The following is a 25,561-nucleotide window of genomic DNA, read 5'->3' on the forward strand; positions in this document are numbered from 1 at the left end:
CGCCTCGTTGCATTAATGCACAAGGCGAATTTAATCGATTGCGCGGCGCTTCCTGTTCCCTCGTTTCCTTCAATGTGCTCAGATTGCGATTTGTTCGTTCTCTCCCTCTTTCTCGTCAGTATAAGTGACCCATCAGTGACAGTTCACGAGGGAGTGCACAGGGGCACGGCTTGCCTCGTAACCGCCCAGGACATCAAGACTGGCCTGTGTACGCCGGAGAACAAACAGGTTCACTGACACATTGATGTAGTCGGGCATTTTACAAAGCTGAACTCGCACTGCTCTTGCTGGCCATTCTCCAACTTTGTGCAACATTTGAAGGAGTGGGGTGAGGTTATCTACAGCTTTAGGCAGAGTTGGTTGGAAAAAGGGGGCCGAATTCGCTGAAAGGTTGGCCCTGTCAACTCCCTGATCTCATCAGGCCTCACAGACTACCCTGAAAAAAACCAGTGGGTGCTCTCAAAGAGGTGCTTGTCTATCTGCCTCCCCCCCACCCACCCCCCCACCCCTCTCTCTCTCTCTCTCTCTCTCTCTCTCTCTCTCATATGAGAGCAAAGCAGTTTTTCAGTAGTCCTAAAAATCGTTCATTTCAGATATAGGACCAGAAGTAGATCCATCGACCCATCAAGTCAGCTCCGCCTTTCTAATCATGACTTTCACCCCAAATAACCCTTGATGCCCTGACTAATCAAATACCTGTCAATCTCTGTCTTAAATACGCCCAACCACCTCGTGGCCACAGTCGTCTGGGGCAACAAATTCCACAGACGTCAATGGCAACAAATTCCACAGGCTCATGACCCTCTGATTCAATAATTTTTTTCACATCTCTGTTTTAAATTGACACCCTTTTATCTTGAAGCTGTTCCTTATTGATCTAGACTCCCCTACAATGGGAAACATCCTTGCCACAATTAGTCTGTCTTGGCCTTTCAGCATTTAAAATACCTCTATGAGTTCTCCCTCATCCTTCTGTACTCCAATGGGTACAGCCTAAGACCTGACAAACATTACTCATATGCTAACCCTATCATTCCTAGTATCATTCGAGTAAACTACTAATTAAGCTCCCTTACTGAAAACATGGTGCCCAGACCTGAACCCAATACTCCAGTCATGGCCAAACAAATGTTTTGTAAAGTTCATCGTGATGTCTATACTTCTCTGTCTGGTCTGGGAGAGGAACTGACATCCATGTCATAAAGGCCACAGCTAGTTTTGGTGGGCTGTCCATATCACTCGCGTGATTGGTACCAGAGTCCACAACAGGCATTCTACTCCAGTGCTCTTTGTAAGTCTGCATTTATAATATCAAATGTATTCTTTCTTCAATTATCTCTGTTACTATTTCTAAAATATTGTATTGGGTTTGTTAGATACATTTGTCTGCACTTTTTTTCTAATCTGTCTGCCTTTGGCCAAATGACTATCCTGTTTCCGATTATTGTTTTAGAGAACTTTCCACACCACCAAGATTAAACTGAATTTATCACTATACTTTTTTTTACTTTTAAAGATATTTTTATTGAGTTTAAAATATAAATCCTACATACAAAGTCATCGACTATAACAAACAACAGGCCAGATCATGTGTACATCACAAATTAAATATAATGTAAAATAAAAATCCTATCCATAATCGTTTATTTAACTTTTAAGACATCAAATTCTATTAATATGATATTTAACAGTTTCTCATAATATATCCCAATATAGTTCTGAATAGAAAATAGATAAGACTAAATTAAACAATTTCTTTATATAAATAAAGTGTAAGTTCTATCTTAATTAATGATATGATCCATGATAAACCAGGTTTAAACCCATGTTTAACTAATTATCTAAAAAAAGATTTAAAAAAACCAAAAATCCTCAGACTAATCTAATCCCTCGTTCAAGGTTAACTTGTGGAATTGTAAAGATGTGGATGAATAACGACCTTCAGACACTAGACAGAGTCTCTGGAGCATCCAGACTTCTTAAATCTTCCAAATATGATACTAATCTATAAATGGGCCCCACATCTTATCTATATTTTTTTTAAAAACAAGAATGTGCAGTTTTACAACCCTTAGGCTCCAACTCTCAAATCAATAACTGGTCCATTGTAATTCCCTCCCTTAATCCTCTCATCAACCCAAGGTGCATCCTATCTAGGCCAAATGATTTATCCCATTGACTTGCTTCCAGTACCTTCTCCATATCATTTTTAAAAATCCTATCTAGAATCTCAATTAGCATTTTATTTTCTGAGATTAGGAGCATTGATGTCCAGGGGGATCTTGGAGTTCAAGTCCATAGCATCCTAAAAGTGGCATCATGGTAGGGGAGCCTAGGACAAGAGTGCACAACTTTGGTATAAAAGCGCGTCAATTTACATCGGAAATGTGGAGAAATTTCTTTAACCAGAGAGTACTGAGTTTGTGGAACTTGTTGCCACAGGTGGCTGAGGAAGTGAGGTTGATAGATTTTTGATTTTTGATTAGTCAGCGCACCAAGGGTAATGGGGAGAAGGCCATGGAGTGGTCTGAATGGGAGAATGGATCAGTTCATGATAGAATGGTGGAGCATTCTTGATGGGCTAATTGACCTACTACTGCTCCTATATCATGATCTTGTGACAAGTGGATGGAGTGATAAAGAAGGTATATGAAACCCTTACCTTTATCAATGGATGCATTGAGGATAAAAGTTGTGGCTGTAGTAAGCTTGGTTGGGCCATATTTGGAGCATTGTTTGCAGTTCTGGTTACTGCACCAGAGGAAGGATGTGGACTCTTTGAGAGGGTGCAGAAAAAGTTCACCTGGATGTTGTCTGGACAGGAGTGTATTAGCTATAAGAAGAGATTGGACAAACTTACAGTAGATTGTTTTCATTGAAGCATTTGAGGCTTGAGGGGTGACCTGAAGAATGTATATCAAATTCTGAGAGGCAGATGGCCAGATTTTTTTCCAGATGGAAATATCAACTACTAAAGGGCATAGATTTAAGGTGAGAAGAGAAAGTTTTAAAGAAGATTTACAATGCAAATATTTTTCACAGAGGTTGGTAAGTGCCAGGAATGTGCAGCCAGTGATAGGTGCATGTACGATAGCAAGATATATAAACAGACAGGGAATAGAATAAAATAATCATGTTTAGGCAGGTGGGATTTAAATTGGTTCCATGGTGGGGGCAGTAATAGTGGGTCAAAGAGTCTGTTCCCTTGCTGTACAGTTGTACGTTCACTGTGACTCAAGGACCATCTGCTTCCAAGCTGAAGACTGATATAAAGTACTTAGTATCTCATTCTTATACTCAACCTGCATTTCATCTCTTATTGGCTGCATTCCTCCTCTCAAAGCCCTTTCATTGTTCACATACCTGTTATATATTTTTTTCCTTATGTTCTTTCTGCCAGTTTTTTTTTCATTCTATCTCTTTCTTTTCTACTTCCATTCTGAGATTTCTGTAATCATCCTGGCTCTTTTTAATTTTTAAAATTTAGACTTACACCATGGTAACAGGGCCTTTTGACTCATGAGCCCGTGCCACCCAATTGACCTATAATCCCTAGTACATTTTGAAGGGTGGGAGGGAACCGGAGCACCCGGAGGAAACCCATGCAAACATGGTGAGAACATAAATCCATGGCACCTTACAGATGGCGCTGTAACTGCTCTGCTAACCGTACCGCCTCTTACCTCTGTTAACCACCAGGCATCTGTCAAAAGGACTGTTCTATTCTACTCCATTCTTTTTGATCTTTCACGGGGCTCTGGATTTAATTTCCATTCCCATCTCCCTTATGGGAATGAATCTAGACTGTAGCTGAAACAGCTCCATTTTAAAGGCCTTTCAGTGTTCAATTACGGAGGTTGGTGACGGGGGTGGCCCCTTTCAATAATTTACAGAGGGCAATCACTGCTATTGGTGACTCTTTCAAGGTGACAGCTAAAAAGATACAAGTAGAACAGATTTTTTTAATTCAGAGAAGTGTTTCAATGATGGATCAAAGAAAACTAAAGCCTTCTCAGTCAGGCCAAAAGAATACAGCCATAAGGGGAAATCTCCAGGTCCTTGAATCCAAGTAATTCATTCTCTGGAGTGCCAGAGAATAAGGGGAGATTTGATAGAAGTATCCAAAATTATGAAGGGTAAAGATAGGGGCTTTTTTTTCCACTGAGGTCTGGTGAGACTAGAACTAGAAGTCATGGATTAAGGGTGAAAGATGATATGTTTAAAGGGAATATTAGGAAGAACTTCTTCACTCAGAGGATGATGAGAGTGTGGAACAAGCTGCCAACAGAAGAGGTGAATGCAAGTTTGATTTCAATGTTTGGGATAAATTTGGATAGATACGAGGTCAATGGGACTGGACAGAATAATAGTTAGGCATGGATTAGATGGGCTGAAGGGCCTGTTTCCATGCTTTAGAGTTGTCTGCTTCTATGCTTCTATTATTCTATACTGTGGCAATGCACATGTTCGCAGCAATGAACTGGCCCCGCTTGTCACGCACGGTCAGCTGGGCAGCCACGGCAAGGATATCGTCGCAGGACCGCCTCTTCTGGTCCAGACCGGAAGGGTACTTGCGTGTTTGCGTCATCATGAAGCAATTGCTGGGTGTTGGGGGTGGGTCTGAGGACAGGCTTAAAGGCTGCAGCGCGGAATTCAAAATAAAACAGTAGTGATACTCGAGCTCCCAGCCTGTTGTCTCAGTCTCTTCACTGCGCTCGCTCACAACTCGCTACAATACAATGCATTCATGATCATTCATATTGATCTTCATGTAAATCACGAAGCTGCTCAGTGAGATGTGGATCACAGGCAAGTGGGAAGGCAGAAAGCCGAGTGGTTTGAAGACTATGGAAAATTTTGCATTTTTTTTTGTGTATGACTTGTGTGGGGCTGGTCAGCAAAGGAGGAGAAATTCCATTGTCTTGATAGGATCCATGTGTAGTGGTAGTGGGTGGGTGGTAGCTGTTGTTATCACCAGCTGGTGATAACAGAGTATCCAGTTGAATTTCTTCCCCATAAGTGGAATTTTGCCCCTCGAAGCTTTATAGTCCCCGATGTGGCATTCCACAACAACCAATCTGGGATTGTTTCCCCAGCGGCAAATTGACAATGATCAGTGGAATTACACAAATTTGTTAGGGTTGCTGCAGTGTAGATTGATAGGCACTTTACACAGCTGGAGAATGTGAGTAGCAGAAAGTACATTTAAAGTGTCAATAAAGATTACCAATCAACGTGAGCATATTTCTACTATTGCACTAAGATGACCAATGGACAGGCACCAATGACAAATCAGATTGTATTTCTCATTCTGGTCTCTAAGAAAAGAATTGAGGTTGCTGAGAATAGTTTCATAAACCTTCACCATTGTAGGTGAAGGATATTCTCTGAGCTGGATTTGCATCCATGGAATTCAGCAGCTATTGTGCAAGGCTATAAAGCTCCCTTATTTCCCTGCCCTCTTTTAGGAATTTCATTGCTGTAGGATGTTCCATGGTGAAGAAAATGGCTTGACAGTGCTCCTATAGAACTCTTCCAGTGGAGGCTGGTCAATTTACCTTCCATTTCCAGGGATGGAAATATTCCAAACCAATTTTGAAATTCACAAATTGAAACAAAGCTATTTTTTAAAAAATTGGTTGATTTGCTTGGAAAATCTCCACATGAGCATGTGTACTTTTGTGGCACAAACACTACAATTAGCTCTAAGGAGCCTTCCAGAGATGAGGGGGGTTAGTCCATGTAATGGAAGATTTAAACTGTGTTTTTTTACTTTTGCGGCCTTTGCTTCTGCAAGGCTGAGAACCTGCTTGTGTTTTAGAATCAGCAGACATAATCTAATTTACACCATGAGGCCCAGGATGCATATGAATCAGTCTTCTTCTTTGGCTTGGCTTCGCGGACGAAGATTTATGGAGGGGTAAATGTCCACGTCAGCTGCAGGCTCATTTGTGGCTGACAAGTCCGATGCAGGACAGGCAGACATGGTTGCAGCAGTTGCAGGGGAAAATTGGTTGGTTGGGGTTGGGTGTTGGGTTTTTCCTCCTTTATCTTTTGTCAGTGAGGTGGGCTCTGCGGTCTTCTTCAAAGGAGGTTGCTGCCCACCAAACTGTGAGGCGCCAAGATGCACGGTTTGAGGCGATATCAGCCCACTGGCGGTGGTCAATGTGGCAGGCACCAAGAGATTTCTTTAGGCAGTCCTTGTACCTTTTCTTTGGTGCACCTCTGACACGATGGCCAGTGGTGAGCTCGCCATATAACAGGATCTTGGGAAGGTGATGGTCCTCCATTCTGGAGACGTGACCTACCCAGCGCAGTTTGTTCTTCAGCAGCGTGGATTCGATGCTGTCGGCCTCTGCCATCTCGAGTACTTCGATGTTGGAGATGAAGTCGCTCCAATGAATGTTGAGGATGTAGCGGAGACAACGCTGGTGGAAGCGTTCTAGGAGCCATAGGTGATGCCGGTAGAGGACCCGAACAGGAGTGTGGGTATGACAACGGCTCTGTATACGCTTATCTTTGTGAGGTTTTTCAGTTGGTTGTTTTTCCAGACTCTTTTGTGTAGTCTTCCAAAGGCGCTATTTGCCTTGGCGAGTCTGTTGTCTGTCTCGTTGTCGATCCTTGCATCTGATGAAATGGTGCAGCCGAGATAGGTTAACTGGTTGACCGTTTTGAGTTCCCTGTACAAAAACAAAGGCGAGAAATCAGACTATTCAAACTACAGGGGAATCACGCTGCTCTCCATTGCAGGCAAAATCTTTGCCAGGATTCTCCTAAAATAGAATAATACCTAGTGTTGCCGAGAAAGTTCTCCCAGAATCACAGTGTGGCTTTCGTGCAAACAGAGGAACTACTGACATGGTCTTTGCCCTCAGACAGCTCCAAGAAAAGTGCAGAGAACAAAACAAAGGACTCTACATCACCTTTGATGGGGCCCAGGGGATGCATATGAATCAGTAGACATTATCCAACTTCCACCATGAGGCCCAGATAGATGCAGTTGTCTTTTGTTGGTCGCAGACTGTCAGGAGACCTTGAAGATAATTAAATCATTTGTTCAAAGAGATAAGATCTGAAGTAAACAACTTTTGGGTAATATAAGCCATGGTCCCACTGCTGAAGTTTGAGATTCTCCAAGAGATGGCAACGTCTCTCAGCAAGAAGAAGAACTTCAAGAGTCCAGCTAACATCCCGGTCGAGGGAGGTGGAGAAGCTGCTACCGGCGCCCCGACAACCTACTACAAGTGTGCAGTTGTTGCCTCGCTTCGGCAGTTGTGACCAGTCCAGGCGTTGATAAGTATAATTGGGAAGGGCTTGCATATTGTAGTGTGAATTCAGCTTTAGATTTAGTAATAAAGCCTTGTATAAACTGAACTGCTCTCGGTGTGTGTGTGTGTCTATTTTCTTTCGGTAGCTCAAACACTGTGACCAATCTAAAACGAACAAAATGAGAGGTATAAGTTTACCCAAGACAGTCCATGAGGAGAGATCGAGTCGTCTGGGACTGTACTCGCTGGAAATTAGAAGAATGAGAGGAGTTCTTGTGGAAACATAATTAAGGTAGCGGTAGGTGGGGGAAACTAGAACTAAGGGACATAACCTCAAGATTCAGGGTAGTAGATTTAGGATGGAGACGAGAGGAACTACTTTTCTCAGGGCCTGGTGAATCTGGAATTCGCTGCCCATTGAAATAGTGGAGGCAACCTCAGTAAATATCTTTAAGACAAGGTTGAATAGATTTTTATGAAGTATGGGAATTAAGTGATTCGGGGGTAAAGGCAGGTAGGTGGAGATCAGCCATGATCTCATTGAATGGTGGAGCAGGTTTGACGGGCCGGATGACCTCCTCCTGCTCGTATGTAATTTTTTGGAAGTTGAGCTATTTGAGAAAATAGTCACTCATTTAGTTTTCTACTGTATTTGGATACATTAACCGACCACTTAGCAAGGCCTTTTCAAGTGAAGGATTTCCTCCTCAGCATTATGCCCCCCTCTTTCCATTAGTGCTCTGATATCTTGATCACAGTCTATTAGGGAGCAAACACGCTATGATAAAATAAAACTGGTAATTCAGTTATTACTGACAATGCCTAAACAACTTCTGTGGGAGTATGTAAAGTTTGGAGAGGTTTGGACTTGCTAATGGTTGTGTGTGTGTGTGTGTGTGGAGAGGAATACATCTGGGGGTGGGCTGCCAATTTTGTATTTGTATATTGGGATGACCAATAAATGGAACAGCTAATGTTTATGGAAGAGGGTAGTTACCAACATCTTCTCTGATGCTATGATGCTGCCAAATAAACACCGAATTCCATGACTTGTTCATGACAATAAATCCCGATTCCTGAACCATATTTACCATTCAGCTCCCCTTTCAATATTGTTTCTATTTGTTTATCAGATGCAGGCCCCATTGCCAAGGGCCCTGCATATTTCCCTTCTTTTTTTTTTGCCCTCGAACAGTGAATAAGGTCTGAAATTTGCTGCTTTTTAAATTATTTCATAATTTAGTCTTCTGTTCCACAAGGAAATGTATTGATGAATAAATGGTAATTGCCTGTGCAAGTGTCAAAGAATAAATTTATCATTCAGTAACTAGCTTTTGGTTTCCCAACTGCAGACACAACAGAGACCAACATTGAACTAGAGCCTGACTACCCTGTCCCAATTGGGGCTGGCAATATGTTTGAGGATTGCCTGTATATTCCATTTGGGTTTGAGTCAGTTTGGACCATGCTGTGCAGTGGTATCATGGCTCAGTACTTCATCCAGGTCAGGATGATTTGCTTGGCATTGCTGCTTGTCTCCTCTTTTCTTGTCCTATGTTTGTTATTTCATCCTCATACAGATCAACTCACATATAAGGTTGTTATATTTACCACTTTGGTCACGTGGGGCCAGGTTTGGGAGGCATCATGAGTACTCAGGCTTACTGACTTGAGGTTGAGTTTGGGTTGGGTTTTAATTACCGTAAATACTTGTGTATAATGCAAAAAAATTTGAACCGAAATTTGAGCTCAAGGTAGGGGGTTTGCATTATACACGAGGTTATTATTTTAACAATTTTTTTCTGCCAGGTTTAGTAAGATGATCAGCAGTCGCCTACATTGATGGCTGCGCGACTAGGGGGACCGGGGCAAAGATGGCAGCGCGACTCGGGCGGACGAGAGGGGAAAGAGACACCAGTGCGACTCGGGTGGGCGAGGGGAGGGGGTCGTATTATACATGGGGGTAAATTCTTTTCCCCTCAAAAATGGGGGGGGGTTGCATTATACATGAAATGCATTATACAGAAATATTTACAGTATATAGCTGAATAGTGCTCTGCTGTGGTCCATTATTTCGATGTGAAATACCCTTTAAAATTGGGGTGTGGGGGAAAATCCTTGTCTACTGTTAATGATTCATGTGCAAATGTTTCAATGACACTGCTACTATCCTGACACTGAGTTAAAGCTCAGTGCCTTATCCCACATCTACAATACTGCTATTTCATTTTCAGATTTTTTTTTTCAAATGGTAACTTGTATTGTAATAACCATCTTGGTTCATTTTCTTCACAAGGTGCAAAGATCAATAACACTGGACAACAATTTTTTTCAAAAGGTTTGCTACCTGAAAGAAACCTTATAGACACCTTCAAGCTGAACACAAAGATTCTTTCAGAGTTGCTGCATCACAAAGGAAGTTGGAGAAACGTTAAATTACATTTTATTGAAATTTGCATATTTAATTGCATATTGACGCTGACACATTGCATTAGTTCAATTTACCTAAAAATGTTTTGCTGCTGACTTCCATTTGTACTCAGCATCTGATGCCTCTCGTGTCAGTGTCCATCAATAGTCGGCCAGTATTGATGGATTCCAGTTACCCTGATACCACCTTCCATAGTCATAATGTCCTGGTGACTGCACCAAGATCAGCAGAGAAGAGGTCGAAGTGCGAATGTAGAAAACGACTTTTCAATGACATGTGGCATTTTATGGTTTTGTCTGCTTGAAGTAGACTTAAAATATGACAGCAAATCTCAAAAATAGGTTAAATCTTTAAAAAAGGTACGTGATAGGAAAATGGTGTTTTTTTTGTGATCAGCAGCTCAGAATCCATAAAATACACTCAAAAGTATCCAGGAAGTAAAATCTTTGTTGTCCTGTGTAAAGAGTATTAACGTGTGAATGCACCCAACTGTTGATGGACTTGAGGAGTACAAATGTGGTTTACATGGAAGAGGAATTTTTCAACAATCTAAATGCTCTTCGGCATATAACCTTCAGCTTGTGCATAAACAATTTTGCTATTAATTTCTGTTTGCATAATCTTTGAATTTTTTTTTACCTACAACATATTGCTTGTTGAGCTACAAAATAATTAAAAATGGTTTACACATGAAATTACAGTGAGCGGAGTGAAGCGAGGTCAGAAAGCCGATGGAGACAAAATATGATGTTTATGGCATTCATTATTGTGCGTGTTGCTGTAGCAAAAGGTGTCAGAGAAAAAAGGACTTTTGCAGAAGCAATCATTTCCCAATGGAGCACTAACACAGATGGTGAGTCTGAGCTCAATGCTGAGAGATATGGCCTGACGGTTGAAATTTGATTGGCTTAGGTCAATTGATTTTCTTTTCTTTTCTTTTTCAATCTTTTTATTATTATTATAATTTATAAACACATACAGTTCAAAGAGATATAAAAAATACATAGTAAGTAATGAATTAATACAGAGATATTAAACAATAATATTACAGAATAAAAATATATCATAAAAAAAATTTAGATCAGTTTAGGGTGTGAACTATCTCTAAAAAAAAGATATAATTAATAACAATATATGAAAAAAGAGAAAAAAAAACCCCAAAAAAGAAGAAAAAACAAATCTGAATTAAAAAAAATTTTAAAAAAACTTTTAAAAAAACCTACAGATATAGCTAAACCACGCCGATCACTCCGATCTCATCTTACAGCCCAATTATCATACATAATCATAGAAAGAAAACAGAGCCAGATCAACTCACCACAAATGAAAATATTGAATAAATGGTCGTCAGGTTAACTCAAACTTAGAAGGGGATTCATAGACAGAGTTTCTAATTTTCTCTAAATTTAAACATAGTATAGTTTGGGTAAACCATTGAAAAACAGAGGGAGGATTAACCTCTTTCCAATTCAATTGATTTTAAACTTCTTTGTCCACAGGACATGGTGATATCAGCCTATTTGATTCAGGTGCAAATTTTGTAAATTGGAATGCAATGTCCTTGTAATAAATTTATTTTCACATTAAAGCACCAGAAGGAGACAAATTTACAAGGAAAACACGTGTGGGGCTAAACTTGAAAGTGCCTTTAACCATTTGGACTCCAGCCATTTTTAACCTTTCATAATATTTTCTCTGGCCTGGGTCCATGGGTAAATTACAGTACAGACAATGGTACGAACCAGCTGGCGGTTGGGTATAAAACCAGTCCCGGAAAATGGGGACATGGAGTATATACGCTTGTTGGTAGTCACTGAAAACAGGGACATGGAGTCCAAAGGGTTAAAATGCAGACACAAACAGGATAGGATGGATGCCCCCATCCCTCTTCTGTTCTGTGGGAGATTATGATTCCACAAGAGTTGCCTGGAGATAATGGAGAATAGAAGCAGTTAATATATCTGCCCATCTCTTGCATAATTATAAATATTTATCTTTTAAATGTCTTGATGTGTATTATTTCCTGGCAAAGAACATGAACAGATAAGCATTAATAAAATATGGACACAAAATTAGATGTTTATGCATTTTAGCTGGATTCTTCCATTTTGGATCTCACTTGACAGCTTTAACTCAGTGTCAGGATTATGATTACATTTCTAACTTCACTCTCAGTTTTTAAAAAAAATTATGTCATGTCAGTTGGAATTTGACCTTGACCCCAGGTATGACTGAAGGGAATATGTTAAATCACCACTGCCAGTGATTTGTTGAATTTCTTTGTTGAGGGGGGAGTGATTTAAATTCTGAACAATCCTAACTAAGGAGGTTGGCCAAGTTAAGAGATTTCATATTTTATATGAATTTCTCTTTTATCTTCAGGAGTTTTTAACATCTACATCCTTTGAAAAGTAACTCTATCAGTGAGATTCCAGATCAGCTTTCTTAACTGAACAAGGCCTTCATCAACCAGCAAAACATTTTTAGGTCAGTTGAACTAATGCAATGTGCCAGTTATCAAAATCCAAGTTTAGTATTTGAATCCGTTTCTTCTCCGTATTTGTAGCTCTGTGAAATTATGTTAGGTTTCTGCTTGATGTGCTCCTGTTAAGTAACGTGGAATTTTTCACTACCGTGGAAGAGCAATGATATGAAATTTGTTGATGCAACAGAAATGCTCTGATTGTAAGTAAAACACGGAAGTCTGTAGACACTGCAATTAAAGTAAAGACACAAGGTTGGAGAAAACAAAAATCTCCCCAACCCACCATTTTGTTTTGGCGCCTGGCTGCATTTTGCTCATGCCTTGATGAAGGGCTCAGGCCCAAAATGTTGGGTATGTATCTTTATCTTTGCTATATTAAGTACACTGTTGGACCTGCTGAGTTTCTCCAGTATTGTGCTTTTACTTGCTCTGATCTTAAATTCCTCCATCACAACTCAAGAGCTTTAGCGCTTGGATGTGTGGCACCTATTTTGACAATATGAACCATACAGATTTATAGCGATTTGTGACAAACAACATAATGACCATTTGGAGCAGTGGTTTTCAAACTGCCCTCTACACTCACATTCCAACTTAAGCAATCCGTATGCCATAGGTGCTCTGTGATCAGTAAGGGATTACTTAAGGTGGTATGTGAGTGGAAAGAAAAAGTTTGAAAACCACTATTTTAATCGTACCTAATTGACTTGTTATGTGCACAGTTTCATAACTCCAAAGGAAATGGGCCAATGACACTTCTTCTCAAACAAAATATTTCAGTAACAATTGGATCTAGAGCAGTGGTTCTCAACCTTCCCTACCCACTCACATTGCATCTAAAAGCAATCCCTTACTAATCACAGAGCACTGATGGCATAGGGGTTGTTTAAGGTGAAATGTGAGTTTAGGGGGGCAGTTTGAAAATCACTGATCTAGAGGATAGTCCAAAGTAATGACTGGACTCAACAGTTCTATTCTTAGAAGAGAGGACACTAACTAAGTTGTATGGAATCTAGAAAGTTAAGAGGTGGCTTAATTGAAGTTTTCAAGGGCATGTGGATTAAGCTGAAGGAAAGAATTTACTTAGATTAGAGGGACTATATTTGGAGTCATAGAGCCATAGTTCTACACCCAAAAAAATGGTAGAAATTTGGACATCTTTTCCACTAAAAGCAATTAATGCAAGAGTCAAGTGTGAATCTTAAACATGAGATTAACCGATTTTTGTTCACCTCAGATATTAAAATATCCCAGAGTATTGGAACAGATGGAAGATGCTGAATAACTCCTCTTCATCTCTTGAACCTTTGTTTCTACCACAAGAAAAAAAACAGATTAATAGTTCATACTGAGAAGGCCAGAATTCAGTGGTTCGCAACATTTTTCTTTCCACTTACATACCACTTTAAGTAATCCCTATGCCATCGGTGCTCTGAGATTAGTAAGGGATTACTTAAGGTGGTATATGAGTTGGAAGGGAAGGCTGAGAATCACTGCTCTAGACCCAATTGTTACTGAAATTCTTTGCTTGAGAAAAATTGTCATTGGCCCATTTCCTTTGGAGTCATGAAACCGTGCACATAAGGAGTCAATTAGGGATGATTAAAACAGTGGTTTTCAAACTTTATCTTTATACCCACATCCCACCTTAAGCAATCCCTTACCAATCACAGAGCACTGATGGCATAGGGAATACTTAAAGTGGTTTGTGAGTGGAAAGAAAAAGGTTGAGAATCACTGGGCTAGATGAAGATGGAGATTCATGTGGGCTTCCAACATTTGAGAGGGCAGTTTCTGTGTTCAAGATTCCATATATTTCAATGTAAAGATTTTGCTCTACATTATTTTAAAATAAAGCCAATCACAAAAACCAGACAAGTCAAACATATATGGCAAAAATGTATTGAAACTTTTGCACAAAATCTATTAGGATATATTAAGAACTCAAACCAAACTCTGCCACAGCAACCACAAAAATAATCAATCAGCCCACCAACTCATATAACTGGACAATGATACTGTTAAAATCCCATTGGATTGAAATAATGCTCAATTTTCTACCTGACAACTAGTCTGCCCAAGCAAGCATTAATTGTTCATTAATTGATTAGACAGGGAATGGATTTCTTAGGTTGTCAAATATCATCTGGGTCTGAATATCCAAGATAGAAGGATAATTGTGCAGACAAGCAATGTAAAACCTTGTCAGTAGAGGAAAAGGAAAAGTTATGGCTGAAGCCATGGCAACTGAATGTTGATAAAAATAAATTTAAAACATTTGCAGTTGGTGGAAATCTAAATTAAAAACAATGTGCGGTAGAAGGAACAGAGTTCATATGTAGATTGAAATTAATGGTTGGCTACTTAAGAGTGTGGATGAACAGAGGGACCTTGGGGGTTTAAATCCATATATCCCTCAAGGTCTCCACACAGGTTGATAGGATAGTTAAGAAGGCCTATGGGATGCTGGGCTTCATTAATATGGGGATTGAATTCGATAGTAGAGAGGTCATGTTGCAACTCTACAAATCTCTGGTGAGACCACACTTGGAGTATTGTGTTCAGTTCTGGTCACCTCATTGTATGAAAGACATGGACACTACAGAGAGGGTGCAGAGGAGATTTGCCTGGATTGGAAAACAAGTCTTATGAGGCAAGGTTAGAAGAGCTTTGGAGCATGGAAGGATGAGAGGAGAGTTGATAGAGGTCTACAAGGTTATGAGAGGCATAGATAGTGTGGACAGCCAGCACCAGTTTCCCAGGGCAGGATCAACAAATGCCAGAGGACATATTCAAAGTTAAGGGAAGGAAGTTTAGGCGAGACATCTGGGGTGTCTTTTTACACAGAGAGTTGTGGGTACCTGAAATGCCTTGCCAGGGATGGTGATGGAGGCTGAAACATTGGAGGCATTTAAGAGACACTTAGGCACATGGATGAAAGAAAAATAGGGGGGTTACTGGGTAGGGAGGGTTTAGTACTTTTTTTTAAGGAAGGAATATATGGGCCGACACAACATTTAGGGACAAAGGACCTATGCTGTATAGTTTTATGTTCTGTGAAACCCCTCTGTGAGTTTTGTAAGGTAAAACATCATGAGATGGGAATGTACAGGGCTGTAACAAGATGTAAATGCATCCTTGTACTTACAAGATAAGAGAGACATTGATGGATTGAGAGGCAGGAAGCTAGCAGGGAAAGGATAGCAACAGTTTTAGTCATTGGACAAGTAATGATATGATGATGTTCTAAGCATGTATCCAAGGGTATAAAAAATCACCATTTTGCTGATAACGGCAGAATGCATTCTCCGACTAACTTTGTTAGTCGCAAGTGTTACAATCCGGTAATAAAGAACAAAGAACCCTGATTTCGACTCAGTCTGGTGTTTGTCTCACTCATTCATGAACAAAGCAGACCTAACAATTTCCACCATTTTTGTTTTTCCTCATAGATTGAATTTCTACTTAATTCTGACAAGTGGTTTTCTTGATTTAATAATGCTAAGAGTAGCATGTTTTGCTTCATCAACTACTACCATAATTTTACATTAAGGCAAAATTTGATCCTTTAAAAATATAAATATGAGTAGATGTTCCTCAATCCATCTAATGTATGCCATTTCAGAGTTCAAAATTGAATTTCATCCTTCTTCAGAAAATGCACATTTTGAACTCAAAAGAATAAAAATCCAATTCATTTATGTAGTACTGGAGTAAATGCAGGCTGGCTTTTTCCACTGAGATTAGGTGAGCCAAGAACGAGAGGACTTGGGTAAAGGGTGAATGGTGCAATGTTCAAAGGGAAAATTAGGGCAACTTCTTCACACAGAGAGTAGTGAGTTTGTGCAATGAGCTGCTGGCTGAAGAAGTAAATGAGGGCTCAACTTTGACATTTAAGAGAAATTTTGATGGGTACATGGATGGAGAGCTAGGGTCCGACGGCAGGTCAATGGGTTGAGGCAGTATAATAGTTTGGCACAGACTATGGGTTTGTGGTTCAATAGTCCTGTTTTGGCAAGGGTTGTATAGCTTTGGTGGTTGTCACGTAATCATGTCTGAAGGTTGGAGGAGTTGTGGGTGGTGCTGAAGGTTGTCGTAGGTTACCAAAGGATATAGACAGGATAAGGATACAGAGTTGGGTGGAAAAATGGCAGATGGATTTCAATGTGGATAAGTGTGAGATGATGCATTTTTGGAGGACAAAGCAGAAGGCTGAGTACAAGTTAATGGTTGGTTATTTATGTGTGTGAATGAACAGAGGGGTCTTGGGATCCAAATCAATACATCCCTCAAGGTCACCGCACAGATTGATAGGATAGTTAAAAAGGTCTATGGGATTTATTAAAAGGGGGATTGAGTTCAAGAGTGGAGAGGTCATGTTGCAACTGTATAAACTTCTGGTGAGGCTACACTTGGAGTATTGAGTTCATTTCTGGTCATCTCATTGTAGGAAGGATGTGGAAGCTATAGGGAGGGTGCAGAGGAGATTTACCAGGATGTTAGCTGGATTGGAAAATAAGTCTTATGAGGCAAGGTTCACAAAGCTGGGCCTTTTCTCTTTGGAGGGTAGAAGGATGAGAGGAGAGTTGATAGAGGTCTACAAGATGATGAAAACCAGTGCCTTTTTCCCAGGGCAGGAATAGCAAACACCAGAGGACGTGTGTACAAAGAGAAGGGAGGGAAGTTTAGGGGAGACATCAGGGGTAGGTTTTTTTCCACAAAGAGTTGTGGGGTCTGGAGTGTTGTGCCAGGGATGGTGGTGGAGGCTGAAATATTAGGGGCATTTAAGAGACTCTTAGACAGGCATATGGATGAAAGAAAAATAGAGGGTTACAGGGTAGGGAGGGTTTAGTATTTTTTTAAGGAATATATGGATTGGCACAACATTGAGGGTCAAAGGGCCTGTACTGTGCTGTAGTGTTCTACGTTCTACATCTATGTTCTCTCTAACTTCATTGGGTGGACTAAGTATGGTGGTGCTTCATCTTGTGAGGATCATGATGTGGCCTTGGCCCTGAGTCTCTGTATTGGAATAAGTTGTTCCTGTGAATTTCTATTCTCTAAGGATTCTGACCCCTTTATTATTTATCATTTCATACCACCTCTTCCATCTTTAATTGCTGGGTACCCCTTAAGGGTAACCCTGGAACAAACCTTCAGCCAGCCACTCCGTAGTCTAATGCAGCTAGTTGCAATCACATCTTTGAATTAAAAAGTTGTGGTTTTGAATCTTATACCAGTAACCTGAGAACAAAATAAAATTTCTGATACACCAGGAGAATATCCTTCAAAATTATCATATATTATTCTATAGCATTTCTTTTCAAAATATTTTATTGTTTACCATATAAACTTGCATACAAAGTTTTAAGGAAAATACGTAAAAAGTCATCTCACATACATAAAAGTACAAAAAAAGGATGGAACTACATTTCTTTTTCTTTGGCTTGGCTTCGCGGACGAAGATTTATGGAGGGGGTAAAAAGTCCACGTCAGCTGCAGGCTCGTTTGTGGCTGACAAGTCCGATGCGGGACAGGCAGCCACGGTTGCAGCGGTTGCAGGGGAAAATTGGTTGGTTGGGGTTGGGTGTTGGGTTTTTCCTCCTTTGCCTTTTGTCAGTGAGGTGGGCTCTGCGGTCTTCTTCAAAGGAGGTTGCTGCCCGCCAAACTGTGAGGCGCCAAGATGCACGGTTTGAGGCGTTATCAGCCCACTGGCGGTGGTCAATGTGGCAGGCACCAAGAGATTTCTTTAGGCAGAACTACATTAGACAGTTCCTTAATCCACATGAGAAACAAGTTATTGAATTAATCTATGATAACCATGTTGAAACCCAAATTAATCCAAGTAAAAATTGCTAAAAAGAAAAAAAGGAATCAAACAATAAAAACTTAAAACTTAATCTAATCTACTCCCTCCCTCTAATCAAGGTTACCTTTGTAAAAGATACACAACTTCTTCAATGAGGAGAGAGATCGTCCCACTATACTGTTCAATATCAACATTTCAAAATTAAAGCTCATTCGGTTGTTATTACATTGCAGTTTCTAAGAATCCTGCGCTGTCCGTAAGGAGTTTGTACATTCTCCCTGTGTCTGTGTGGGTTTTATCCAGTGGTTCTGGTTTCCTCCCACCATTCAAAACATACTGTGGGTGTAGGTCAATCGGGTGTAATTGGGCAGCACGGACTTGTAGGCTGAAAGGGCCTGTTACTGTGCTGTATGTTTAAATTTTAAAAAAAGATTTTAAAAAACTGGTGGGCAAGTTTCACAATTCTTCTGTAAGACTGCATAGGTATCTGACAGTACCTTCGCACAATTTTCGTTCAATGAGATCTGAATAACCTTAGACTGCCATGGATGTCTAACCTTTGTACCGAGTTAAAGATTTCACATCTATAATGATAATGAAATCTATACAAGTCAAAAGAGTTTTGTTTACTGCAAATTTAAATGATGAGAATAAACAATATCATTGAATTTCTGAACAATATGAGTCGGTGGGCAAGGTTTAGCTTCCTGGAATGTTTTTGCTAAAATACTGCACTGATGAAATATGTGCGTTTCTAACCACCCACTCTAAATACTTATCGAATTCTCCTTTGAAACATTCATTTATTCTATTTCCACAACTCCTAGATGCAGTGAACTCCAAGTCATAACTCTCTGTATAAAAAGATACTTTCTTTACCTTCTCCTCATACCTTTTGCCCAAATTTTTGAACAGTGCACTTGAACCATTACTAATGAGAATATCTTCTCACCATCTAAGCCTGTCATAATCTTGTACAGTGGAATAGTTCGGGTGAACACACACAAGTTTTAGCCTGAGATTACAGGAAATGAAAAGAACAATGACTTCTGAAAATTACAACATAATTCTGGGTGAGTTCAAGTTTATGGAGGTTCGGAAATAGGAGATCAGTTGAAAGACTTGTCAAGTCTACAAGTAATAAAGGGTTTGGGTTAGGTTGTCAAAATGCGGGCAGCAGGATAATCATCCCCCTTGTGTTCACCTGTTTCCCCTCTCTGGGGTTCTGCGTCTGAATTGCCACTTTGTGCTGGCCCATGTTTTCATTACACTGTGTCTGTTTCTAGCCCCTGCTGGCCTAATTTCTTCTCTGGTGGGTTTCTGCATCATTCATTGACTGGCTGGGTCTGCTGTGAGGTTTTACAGTTTGTTTGGGATTCCTGTTTCGGTTATTGGGGGTGTTTTTTGGTAAAGTTGGGCATGGGTTAGGGTGTCCCTGTGATTCGTCATGGGTGTGCTGTCCCAAGGAGTCTGTTGTGGGGATTGGCATTGTTGTGTGCCTTCTATTTGGGTTGTTTGGGGGTTTTTTGGATAGGGTTGAGTCTGGGTAAGGGTGCCTCTGAGATCCCTTATTGTGTGCTGGCATGGGGGGTCTGCCATGATCAGTGCCTGACAGAGTTAGCCGAATGGACTTAAGGCCCCTGTGAGATTAATTTTGGGTTATTTGTGGGGATATTTTAAGGTCAAGTCTGGGTAAGTATACCTTTATGCTCTCTGGTTGTGACCTGGCCTTGGGAGTCTGCCTTAATCAGTGCCTAGTGGAGTTTGCTGCAAGGCCCTAGGGCCCCTGTGAGATTAATTTTGGGCTATTGAGGGTTTAGGATAAGGTGAAGTCTAGGTAGGGTTGCCTCTGTTATTCCTGATTGTGTCCTGGCATGGGGGACTGCCTTGGTCAGTGCCTGGCAGAGTTAGCTGGATGGACTTAGGGCCCATGTGGGATTAATTTTGGGTTATTTGGGGGGTTATTATAAGGTTATGTCTGAGTAAGAGTGCCTCTGTGATCTATGATTGTGACTTGGTCTGGGGAGTCTGCTTTAAGCAGTGCCTGGTGAAGCTTGCTGCAAGGCCCTAGTGCCCCTGTTAGATTAATTTTTGGTTATTTGGGGGGGTTATGTTAAGGTTAAGTCTGGGTAAGTGTGCCTTTATGCTCTCTGGTTGTGTCCTGCCCTAGGGAGTCTGCCTCAAGCAGTGCCTGGTGGAGTTTGCTGCCAGGCCTTGAGGCCCCTATGAGATTAATTTTGGTTTGTTGGGGTTGTGTCCTGCCCTAGGGAGTCTGCCTCAAGCAGTGCCTGGTGGAGTTTGCTGCCAGGCCTTGAGGCCCCTGTGAGATTAATTTTGGGTTGTTGGGGTTTAGGATAAGATGAAATCTGGGTAGGGTTGCCTCTGTGATTCTTGATTGTGTCCTGGCATGGGGGGGGCGGGGGGGGGGCGGTCTATCTTGATCAGTGCCTGGCGGAGTTAGCCGAATGGACTTTAGGCCCATGTGGGATTAATTTTGGGTTATTTGGTGTGTAATTTTAAGGTTAAGTCTGGGTAAGGGTGCCTTTGTGATCTGTGATTGTGTCCTGGTCTTGAGAGTCTGCCTTAACCAGTGCCTGGTGAAGCTTGCTGCAAGGCCTTAGTGCCCCTGTTAGATTAATTTTTGGTTATTTGGTGGGGTTAGGGTTAGGGTAAAGGATACGAAGCAGAATCATGAGTGAGTTGATGATGTAGTGAGATCATGGTGGGAAGTTCATTTCAGAGTCTGATAAGATGTGAAGGTTGCAAATGGTCTGTTGTAGACTTAGTCAGTAAGGAGTGCACAGGTAGCAAGGGAGCCATTTGTGGTTATGAATAAAGATAATAGATTCAATATTTTACAGTATAATAGATATACTAAAATCTACAAGTTTTACTGTGGTCAATCTCAATGCTGCAACTACAACCATTTGTCTAAAGAAGAATTAAAATTGTAGCCTTCATCAATACGATGAAAATTAAATCAGCAATAGGAAATCAATGTAGTCTTTATGTCTTTTTTTGTCATTATGGCACAAGCAGTGACCTCTGTATACCCTTAGTCAATAGTTTCCCACCCTAGTCTGTCTAAGGTAATAAATACTTTTGTAACGACATAGAAGTCAAGTTAAGTCAAGTTTATTTTCATCTGATTGCACAAGTACAACCTGACGAAACAAGGTTCTCCAGTCCTTGGTGCAAAACATGCAGACAAATAATACATATGCAGGACAAATATTTAATCTATACACATAAAAGGAGCCTCTATCCTCAAAGACCCCCACCACCTAGGCTACACCATCTTCACTCTGCTACCATCAGGAAAAAAGGTACAGGAGCCTAACAACAAGCACACAATGGGGCAAGGACAGCTTTTCCCCCACTGCCATCAGTTTCTCAACTGTTTTGGTCGCCTTATCTAAGGAAGGATGTTCTTGCAGTGGAGGGAGTGCAGAGGCGATTCACCAGGCTGATACCTGGAATGGCAGGAATAACTTATGAGGAAAGATTACGCCATTTGGGATTGTACTCGCTGGAATTTAGAAGATTGAGAGGGGATCTCATAGAGACATATAAAATTTTGGCAGGACTGGACAGAATGGATGCGGAAGGGCTGTTTCCAATGGTGGGGGAGTCCAGAACCTGGGGCCATGGTTTGAGGATATAGGCAAACCATTTAGGACTGAGATGAGGAGGAATTTCTTCACCCAGAGGGTGGTGAATCTGTGGAATTCATTGCCACAGAGAGCAGTAGAGGCAGGTTCATTGAAGATATTTAAGTGGGAATTAGATCTATTTCTTCAGTATAAGGGAATTATGGGTTACGGAGAGAAGGTGGGGATGGGGTACTGAACTTTAAGATCAGCCATGATCTCATTGACTGGCGGAGCAGGCTCGAAGGGCCTGCTCCCATCTTCTATGTTTCTATGTTAATCAATGAACCAAAGACACTGCTTTACTTTCGAGCACAGCTATTTATTTGTTTATTTATTTATAGTCATGTCATAAGATGATTATAATTGAATGTTTGTATTTATATGGATGCTGCTGGATACCTCAAAATTTCACGACTGATTCGGATTCTGAAATAAATAAACATTGCTTTGGAAATATGAGAGTCTCGGATGGCTAGTGTGAGCAGATCCTTTGGTGGTTCAGCATTCTCACTGCCCAAGGGAAGAGGCTGTTCCTCAGCCTGGTGGTGCTGGCTTTGATATTCCTGTATCTTATAGCATCCAGTAGTATCTCAAACAAAATCTCTGAGCAATATCAGTAGAGATGCTGTAAATTAATAGTACATATGTTCTGAGTGTGCTTTATCTCTGGAGACCTAACACACTGAAATTTAAAGCCAGTCTGAAAAGAGTTTTCTGGCAAAATTAGTTAAGGATGAACTGTCCCGGGATTCATGTTCAGGACTTGCCAGTTGAGTTGCTACATGGTTGAATTCATTAATTACAGAGCTAATAAGATTACGAGTAGTTGTCTTAATTAGGATTTTTCTTCAATCAGAAATTCTGCGGACTTCTTCTCAGACAAATAACTAATTTGTAGATTTGTAGCTTCAGTACCCACAAACTGCAACTGAGTTTTAAAACAAATCATAAAATGCCATCAGCTTCAGGGAAATTTTGTCTCTCCTGCCCAGTGGAATATTAAATAAAATAGTTGAAAAGTGTCCACTTTTTTCTCTCTCTGCTGGAAACAATTGCTTTTGCTGGTACTGTGGTGAGATGTAATTACACCACTAGGTCACCAGGGGTTATCCCGGTGACCTTGTCTATCAAGCAGTCCAGAACTACAGTCGAGCCTTCCAGGTTCGTCTTGCAGAGACAAGACCTCTTAGTGGACATATTAGTTTATTAAAGCTGTCTTATACTCGCACTGCTGGTGTGGTTATTGTCAGTACATAGTTACACCACTAGGTCACCAGGGGTCATCCCCGTGACCGTGTCTATCAAGCAGTCCAGAACTACGTCTAGCCTTCCAGGTTCGTCTTGCAGAGAGACAAGACCTCTTAGTGGACATATTAGTTTATTAAACCACTCGCACTGCTGATGTGGTTATTGTCAGTACAATTTAATAAGGATGTGCCGAGAATCAGCTCAAATAGGCTTTAGCAGCACTGTTTGAAACACCCAAATTATACATAACAAACAGCATACATTGATGTGTAAATCTTGTTTTGAGCTGTTTTAATATTTTAATGTACTCTCAGCATTTATTGAGATAATAGGTATGGTTATCAGGCTTTTTTTTAAATATCAAAAATAAAACTATTTCCAAGGATATGGAAACTGGTGTAGAAACTTCAGGAACAGAGGTCTTATTAAAGTGGCTTGAACTTTGATTCTGATTGGGAGTTTTTATGGTCAGTTTATGCTTGCAGTGTTTTTGTTCTTTAAAAATGTTAAATAAAATACTTTAAATTAGGTAAAGATACATTTCTTGCAGAGCTGCCTTTGTCTTGAAAATATTGCTCAGTCATTGGCACAAGTGGGCTATGGCATCTTAGACCGGAAGCCAGGAGGGTCTTAGACTGAAAAAGGTTGGGATAGTGGTCCTCTAAGCTTGGCAGAGAAGCTTCATTGTGTTGAACGATAACCCCCATATTTGATCCTTGATCTTTGCTCTAGTGGTGAACAAGAGTTCTCATAATATTTTGGAAGTTTTAGTGAGTGTAGGACAAGCTTGATGCAATTCCTCATTGTGAGTGTAGGACAAGCTTGATGCAATTCCTCATTGTATGGAACAGTACAGCAAGAAAATAATAAATGTATGAGAGCTCATTAGAGAGGCCAAGCATCATATTATCATTGATGTTGATCAGATATTGACTTCATTAATGAAAATGACTGGAAATAAAAGAATGTGATGATCATTCTATATTTTTGCACACTCTCTCTGGGAAAAAAAAAGTTCCTGCTTTTATCACAAACTGTTGACTTCCCCTGAATATCTCTTGCTTTGAACCATGTGCACAGCCTCTGGGTTGCTGCTTCCCAGTTTAGGCCTGCGTTAGCTAGTGGCTGGCTAAGTAATTAGTTGGATATCTTGCCTGAGCCGATTGTATGTCTCTTCAGATCTTCTTCAGCAAGCTAGCAAATGGAAACAAATGGATATCAGTGGATCCAGTTTTGACAGAGATGGATTGCATGTCACCTAATACCCAGCGATTCCAAATGAAGTTGAGATTGAAGAAGATTTGAATAGCTGCACTAATTAAACCCAAGGATGGCATTGCAAAAACAGTGTGGATTACAAAAATCAATGTGGATCTATTGTCCTTCCAGTAAAGTGACTCACTTAATGTGTTGCCAATTTCAGCTCACAACCTACCTTTCTCTTTCTTTCCTAAAGGAGCAGGAACAAATTTAAATAAATGTTTCAAATAAACATTATTGCCTTTTTCTCCCCCAGTAGATATAAAAGATCTCATGGCTCCAGAATCTGATACAATGTTTAGCCCTACAGTAACAAAATTGATATTCTGATCATTTTTACATTGTTATCTGTGGGACTTGCATTGTGAAACTTATTGTAACTGTCCAAAGTTATAAACTTGGCTCTACTACAGAACAATTTAATTAGCGTAAAAGAATTATTGATATCCCGATGAAGTAAATTGTGATACGTAAATACAAATGTATCTTTTTACATAGCTATTGATCACCAATATCACAACTTAAATGCTCATATTACATCAGGGGGAAAAGACCTAATGTGGGCCATGTCATGTTAGGCCAGAAGGCAGATGATATTAATGAGTGGAACACAAGCTTTGATGATAATAATGATGAAAATTTATTTTCATATATAATAGTCCAGATAAAATGTACAGAAGCTGCATAGGTTCATAAAATACATTAACCAACAATATGCACAAATTAAATTAATGCAATGTCCCACAAGAAAAAAAAAGATTTTAAAACCCCTGGTATCTGGCACCTATGGGGATTGGTAGATGCCAGATAAGTATATCTGCTTGAGACTTACTCTAACAATGCCTAAGTGTATTTTCCAGTTAATTGAGACTTACTTTTACAATGCCTAACTAACACATCTGCATTAATAATAAACAGTTTAAAATACAAAAAAATTATACTATACTTACACTAAACAAACTTCACTTGCATGAATATATCAACCTTAAAGCATTTTACTTTATTTTCAGACACATTCTTTGAAAACATTTAACAGTCACTGCATATGCAGGTTCCTCCCCCTCCACAGAGCTGCCAGAAAGATGAAAATAGCATTATAGGCAATTAACACCCCCCCCCCCTCCCAAGTTTACAGACTGGGGTGTCTCCAACTATGCAGGGATAAGGAGAGACTTTAAACAAGTGACATCAACAGCTAGCAGCATCAACCAGCTGTTTATCCTGGGCGATGCCATTGCTGTTTCACACAACTTTATTCAAACAACTGCTACGAGCAAAGCACGACCAAGGCCCTCTGCTGGCTGAATAGTTGACCCCATCCTCACTAAAGGTTCATATGTTAGTTCAGAGAACATTGACTTTAACAATTTTAAATGTACATAATTTTTTACCTGTTAATTTATTCTT

The 25,561-nt window shown here is 40.3% G+C and overlaps 1 protein-coding gene and 1 long non-coding RNA gene across 10 annotated transcripts in view; one reads left to right on the forward strand and one right to left on the reverse strand.

Moving 5' to 3' along the window:
• The window catches only part of jmjd8 (jumonji domain containing 8), a 184,595-nt gene that overhangs the window by 28,493 nt on the left and 130,541 nt on the right, over positions 1-25,561 (forward strand). The window lies entirely within an intron of this gene.
• Positions 10,843-25,561, reverse strand: part of LOC138747203 (uncharacterized) — a 47,193-nt gene continuing 32,474 nt past the window's right edge. Inside the window, exons 3-4 of the long non-coding RNA XR_011347360.1 lie at positions 13,417-13,497; positions 10,843-11,625 (exon numbers count right to left, since the gene is read on the reverse strand). This is a non-coding gene — a long non-coding RNA (uncharacterized lncRNA). The remainder of the gene's footprint in view (positions 11,626-13,416; positions 13,498-25,561) is intronic.

This window comes from Narcine bancroftii, chromosome 12, assembly GCF_036971445.1.
Source record: "Narcine bancroftii isolate sNarBan1 chromosome 12, sNarBan1.hap1, whole genome shotgun sequence".
In the NCBI taxonomy this organism is placed as follows: Eukaryota; Metazoa; Chordata; class Chondrichthyes; order Torpediniformes; family Narcinidae; genus Narcine; species Narcine bancroftii.